Source organism: Entelurus aequoreus, linkage group LG02 (assembly GCF_033978785.1).
Source record: "Entelurus aequoreus isolate RoL-2023_Sb linkage group LG02, RoL_Eaeq_v1.1, whole genome shotgun sequence".
Classification (NCBI taxonomy): domain Eukaryota; kingdom Metazoa; phylum Chordata; class Actinopteri; order Syngnathiformes; family Syngnathidae; genus Entelurus; species Entelurus aequoreus.
In genome coordinates this window covers 100,815,772-100,821,771 of record NC_084732.1, presented here as the reverse complement: position 1 = coordinate 100,821,771, position 6,000 = coordinate 100,815,772, and positions in this window count along the sequence as shown.

Sequence of the window (6,000 nt, the reverse complement as noted above, 5' to 3'; positions counted from 1 at the left end):
TTAGCACACACACACACTCACACACACTCACACTACCGTATGACGGGGATAACTGTCTTATTTAATTTCATTTATCATGGATGGATTGATAAATAATAATAGTTATAATAGTTAATACATGTACATAATCAACATTTTTATTGCATTTTTAACATATTTGCATTCATATTTAAAAATAAAAATACAAATCTGCGTATTAAAATTCGGGTCACTGATGTGGTCTGGATTTTAAAAAATGTTTACTAGTCAAACGAGTAATGGAAGTAGAATATAAATCAGAGTTTTTTCCTACTCAAATGAATCCATTAATCATTGCAGCCCCAAAAGGAGAATATCATCACACTTCAACTTCTCTAACATGTAAACACTGCCTGTATGCTTAGGTCAGCCTCGCAAATGGAAATGTGTTTTTTTAATTGTTTTCAATAAATGTTACATGAATCTAATGTTCTTCTTTACATTAGTTTTGGCTGATACTACAAATGTGGGTATGGATCCGATACCAAGTAGTAACAGGATCATACGTTGGTCATATTCAAAGTTCTCATGTGTCCAGGGACGTATTTCACGAGTTTATAAACAATAAAAAAGACAAAGTCGATATCGACTATATACGACTCTTGTACTTGATATCGTTACAGTCGATGTCTGTATAGACCCACCCATTTGTTTACATTCAGGATAGCCAGCTTGATGTTAGCGGTTATGCTAGGTTCACACCAACGGCGCTTTGACGGCGCTTTAAAGCGGCATGCAAAGCGGCGTTAAAGCGTAACAAAGCCTGATTAAAGCGTGAGGGTCCTAATGGATGGTGGGAAAGCTTGTAGTGAAGCGGGACATGCGGCAAGTTCGCCAACAAATTTTAAGCGGTTTAAAAAAATTCTGCGCTCTGTCAAGAATGGAATAAAGCGCCGAGAGCGTATCAAAGCCTGACAAAGCCTGACAAAGCTCAGCAAAACTTGACTAAAAGCGTAGGAAAGCTTAACAGATCTTGGTTGAAAGCGCGGACCCCAGTCTACAACTACAAATAGGAAGTGACTGTGATGTTGACTAGTGACATTGAATATAAATAATAAAATAAATGCATTTTATTGTCAACTAGCATAAGAAATGAAAGATAGATATTTATTAATATGACAAATAAATAAAAGAAATGAAGATATAAAACGTAATAAATAATAAATAATAAACATAATACAACGGAAAAAAAAGAGGAATTGAAAAAATAAATGAATATAAACATAATAAATAATAAACATAATATAACGAAAAAATAGAGAAATTGAAAAAATAAATGAATATAAAACATAATAAATATTAAATAATAAACATAATATAACGAAAAAAGAAGACAAATTGAAAAAAATAATGAATATAAAACATAATAAATAATACATAATAAACATAATACAACAGGAAAAAAAGAGAAATTGAAAAAATAAATGAATGTAAAACATAATAAATAATAAATAATAAACATAATATAAGAAAAAAAGAAGAGAAATTGAAAAAATAAATGAATATAAAACATAATAAATAATAAACATAATATAACGAAAAAAGAAGAGGAATTGAAAAAATAAATGAATATAAAACATAATAAATAATACATAATAAACATAATACAACGGAAAAAAAAGAGAAATTGAAAAAATAAATGAATATAAACATAATAAATAATAAATAATAAACATAATACAACGAAAAAAGAGAAATTGAAAAAATAAATGAATATAAAACATAATAAATATTAAATAACAAACATAATATAACGAAAAAAGAAGAGAAATTGAAAAAATAAATGAATATAAAACATAATAAATAATACATAATAAACATAATATAACGGAAGAGAAAGAGAAATTGAAAAAACAAATGAATATAAAACATAATAAATAATAAATAATAAACATAATATAACGAAAAAAGAAGAGGAATTGAAAAAATAAATGAATATAAAACATAATAAATAATAAATAATAAACATAATATAACGAAAAAAGAAGAGAAATTGAAAAAATAAATGAATATAAAACATAATAAATAATAAATAATAAACATGATATAACGGAAAAAAAGAGGAATCGAAAAAACAAATGAATATAAAACATAATAAATAATAAATTATAAACATAATATAACGGAAAAAAATAGAGAAATTGAAAAAACAAATGAATATAAAACATAATAAATTATAAATTATAAACATAATATAACGGGGGAAAAAAGAGAAATTGAAAAAAATAAATGAATATAAAACATAATAAATAATAAAGAATAAACATAATATAACGGAAAAAAAAGAGAAATTAAAAAAATGAATCAATACAAAAAATGTGTGGAAAACAGTATAATGAGTTTTTCACATTTTTTTTTACTTATTTGTATATCATATTTCTCTTTTTTATTACATTATGTGTTTTATCCTGTATATAATAAAACAAAAAGAGAAATCAAATAAATAGATAAATCTAAAAAAAATGTGGGGGAAACTTAGTATACTGAGTTTTTCACATTGTTTTTTTTTACTTATTTGTTTATCATATTTCTCTTTTTTATTATATTATGTGTGCGCACGCAATTTATTCATCAAATTCACAAAATAATAATCACAGCATCTTCCAAATTGCGCATAATTACATAACAATATCACATTTCAAAGTCATTATTACAAATTAATGTTCATACTGTTCATGACACGTTAATTCCAATGCACAACAGAGCTTGATAATCGTGTCAGAGCCTGATTTAAAGCGTCAGGATCGCATCAAATCATAATAAAGTTCAATAAAGCGTAATAAAACGTATCAAAGCGGGATTTAAAGCGTATCAAAGCGGCATCAAATCGTGAGGAACGGTAATTCGTCCCCCCAAAGCGGCAACTAATTTGTATCAGAGCGTATCAAAGCATAACATTACTTCGGAGATCGGGATATTCGTGGAAAAATTGACAAAAATGACGGCGCTCTGCTCGCCGCTTTAAAGCGTGGCAAGCGCCGTTGGTGTGAACCAGGCATTAAGCAACTAAAACAATAATATATATTAAATAATAATACATTAAAATAAAAAAAATTAAGCACCCAAGCTGGCCCCCGTGTCAGCATCAGGTGCTGACACGGGGGCCAGCCTGGGTGCTGGTGCTGGTACGGGGACCAGCCTGGGTGCTGGTGCTGGTGCTGGTACGGCGACCAGCCTGGGTGCTGGTGCTGGTACGGGGACCAGCCTGGGTGCTGGTGCTGGTGCTGGTGCTGGTACGGGGACCAGCCTGGGTGCTGGTACTGGTACGGCGACCAGCCTGGATGCTGGTGCTGGTGCTGGTACGGGGACCAGCCTGGGTGCTGGTACTGGTACGGGGACCAGCCTGGGGTGCTGAGTCAGGGACCAGTTCTGGAGCATGTGCTGGTAGTTTGGTTGGTGGGTACGGCTCCGAAAGCGGATGCCAGACGCTTCCTGTCGACTGACGACCAGTCACTGAGGGTGGGGATGAAGAAAAAAACAATTGTGCTGTCAGGTCCCTAATCAATTGGCTGAAACATTCGGTTGACGCGGCCAGCGCGAGCAGGGGCGTGTCTCGGCGCGTTTCCAACGGAGAAAAAGCGGGTTCGAGCCCGCGCCGTGACAATATGTTTGTCATGTCTGTGTGATCATGTTTTGTTTTAGTTATGTTCGGTTTTGTTTTTGGACTCTTTGTGCACTCTTGTTTTGTCACCATGACGACCGATTAGTTGCACCTGTTTTCACGTTCGGAATCACACACCTGTTGTCAATCATGTCTGTATTATTTAAGCCCATTGTTTTCAGTTAGTCTGCCTGGCGACATCACACTTTATCATCACTCTGCTTCATGCCATGTTCACAGTCCCATGCCAAGTAAGTTTTTGTTTCATGTTTATAGTTCTGCCTTTGTGCCAGTTTTTGTTTTCATAGCCAAGTTTTGTACTTCCGCCATTGTGCGCGCCTTTTGTTTGTTCCTTTTTTGATAGATTCATTTAAAAAAATGTACTCACATTCACGTCTTGCCCGCGCCAACTTTCCGTTGCCTTCCGGGGAAAACAAACCCCAAGGACCAAGTCTTGACAATGTCCATTAATGTGCTTTGTGTCATGCACAAATGGCAACTTATTATGAGGAGTTTTATTGTACATCTAGAAACAAGCTTATTGGTGTGTCTAGTGGGACAGGCGAGAGTTAAGTCGGAGAAAAGGCGGTCGTTTACGAATTATTCAATGTTTCTCTGCGGCCCGGTAGCAAATGCGTCACGGACCTGTACCGGTCCCCGGACCGCTGGTTGGGGACCGCTGCGATAGCTGACAGGTTGTCTCGTGACTTTGTTGCCAAACAGCCTCGATATGGTGAAAGAATGCTGACTATTTGTACTACTCAGTGGCCTAGTGGTTAGAGCAGGGGTGGGCAATTAATTTTTACGGGGGGCCGCGTGAGCAACCCGAGCACTGTTGGAGGGCCACACCCACAATATTTCAATTAAATTTTGCTCAAATTATTTTTGATATACCGTAAGATAAATAATAATAATAATAATAATAATAATTTCATTTAACCTAACTTAACTTTATATAAAAGCAGATTGCTTTTGATGGTTTTATTTTTAACACTGTCTTACGCAACACTTCCTGATGTATAATACAATGCAAAAATGTCAATTTCTGTCTCTTTGTCCTGCATCCTCTTTAAAAGTCCAACTTTTTTCCCCGTCAGATTTGGACAACCATCTGCCAGCTTGTCCCATTTCAGTCCTAACATGTCCAAACACGCATTTACCTCTGTGATCAAGTCATTACCTTTGGTTGTCTCTTTAATTGACTGCATGGCTGCCAGCTCCTCTGTGATTTGAAAGTCTGCAGTTATCCCACGTAAGAAGATGAGCAGCTGGGCGGTGTCACGTACATCGCAGCTCTCATCCAAAGCCAGCGAAAAACAGTCAAAGTCGGCCGTTCTGTTCTTCAGTTGAAGCTACAAGTTTCCAGCGATGGTCTCAACCCGCCTCGTTACAGTGCGTCGGGAGAGTGACACGTTGTCAAATGCGCCCCTTTTCTCCGGGCATATCAGCGCAACAGAGTCCAATAAGCACTCCTTAATAAACTCTCCGTCAGAAAACAAGAAGCAGCACCGTTGTATTGCACACTCGACATAGATACTTTTTAAAATGTATTTTGTAATTTATGATTGGCCTCACGCGGGCCGGACAGGGATGCACAAAGGGCCGGATGTGGCCCGCGGGCCGCAGAATGCCCAGGTCTGGGTTAGAGTGTCCGCCTTGAGATGGGTAGGTCGTGAGTTCAAACCCCGGCCGAGTCATACCAAAGACTATACAAATGGGACCCGTTACAACCCTGCTTGGCACTCAGCATCAAGGGTTGGAATTGGGGGTTAAATCACCAAAAATTATTCCCGGGCGCGGCCACCGCTGCTTCCCAATCCTCCCCTCACCTCCCAGGGGGTGAACAAGGGCATGGGTCGAATGCAGAGGACTCATTTCACCACACCTAGTGTGTGTGTGACAATCATTGGTACTTTAACTTTAACTATTTGTGATGAAACAACACTAATTAGTGGTCCGAGCCAGCATCATGATCCCCGCAACCCCACTCCCTTCCAAACCTTTTGGCATGATGCGAACACCTAAAATGTTAATTGGTTGTTGAATTGTGCATGAATTGGCGCTATCCAAAGTCACCAAATTCTGAGAGTAATTTTTAATTTATTTTTTATTTTTTATGTTGTCTCTTATTTTGCTGCAGTGTGCTGGAATGGCCATCCAAACTGGAGCGTCCGATTATCTGACAGGTTGTCTCGTGACTTTGTTGCCAAACAGCCACGATATGCTAATAAAAAAAAAATATATATATATATTTATTTGTAAAAAGCACTTTACATTGAGTAAACAACCTCAAAGTGCTCATTGGTGGAGCTAAGGATAATATTTGAATATTGTTTTTGATGTTGTTTTTAATATTATTTTTAATATTGTTGTGCCGCACT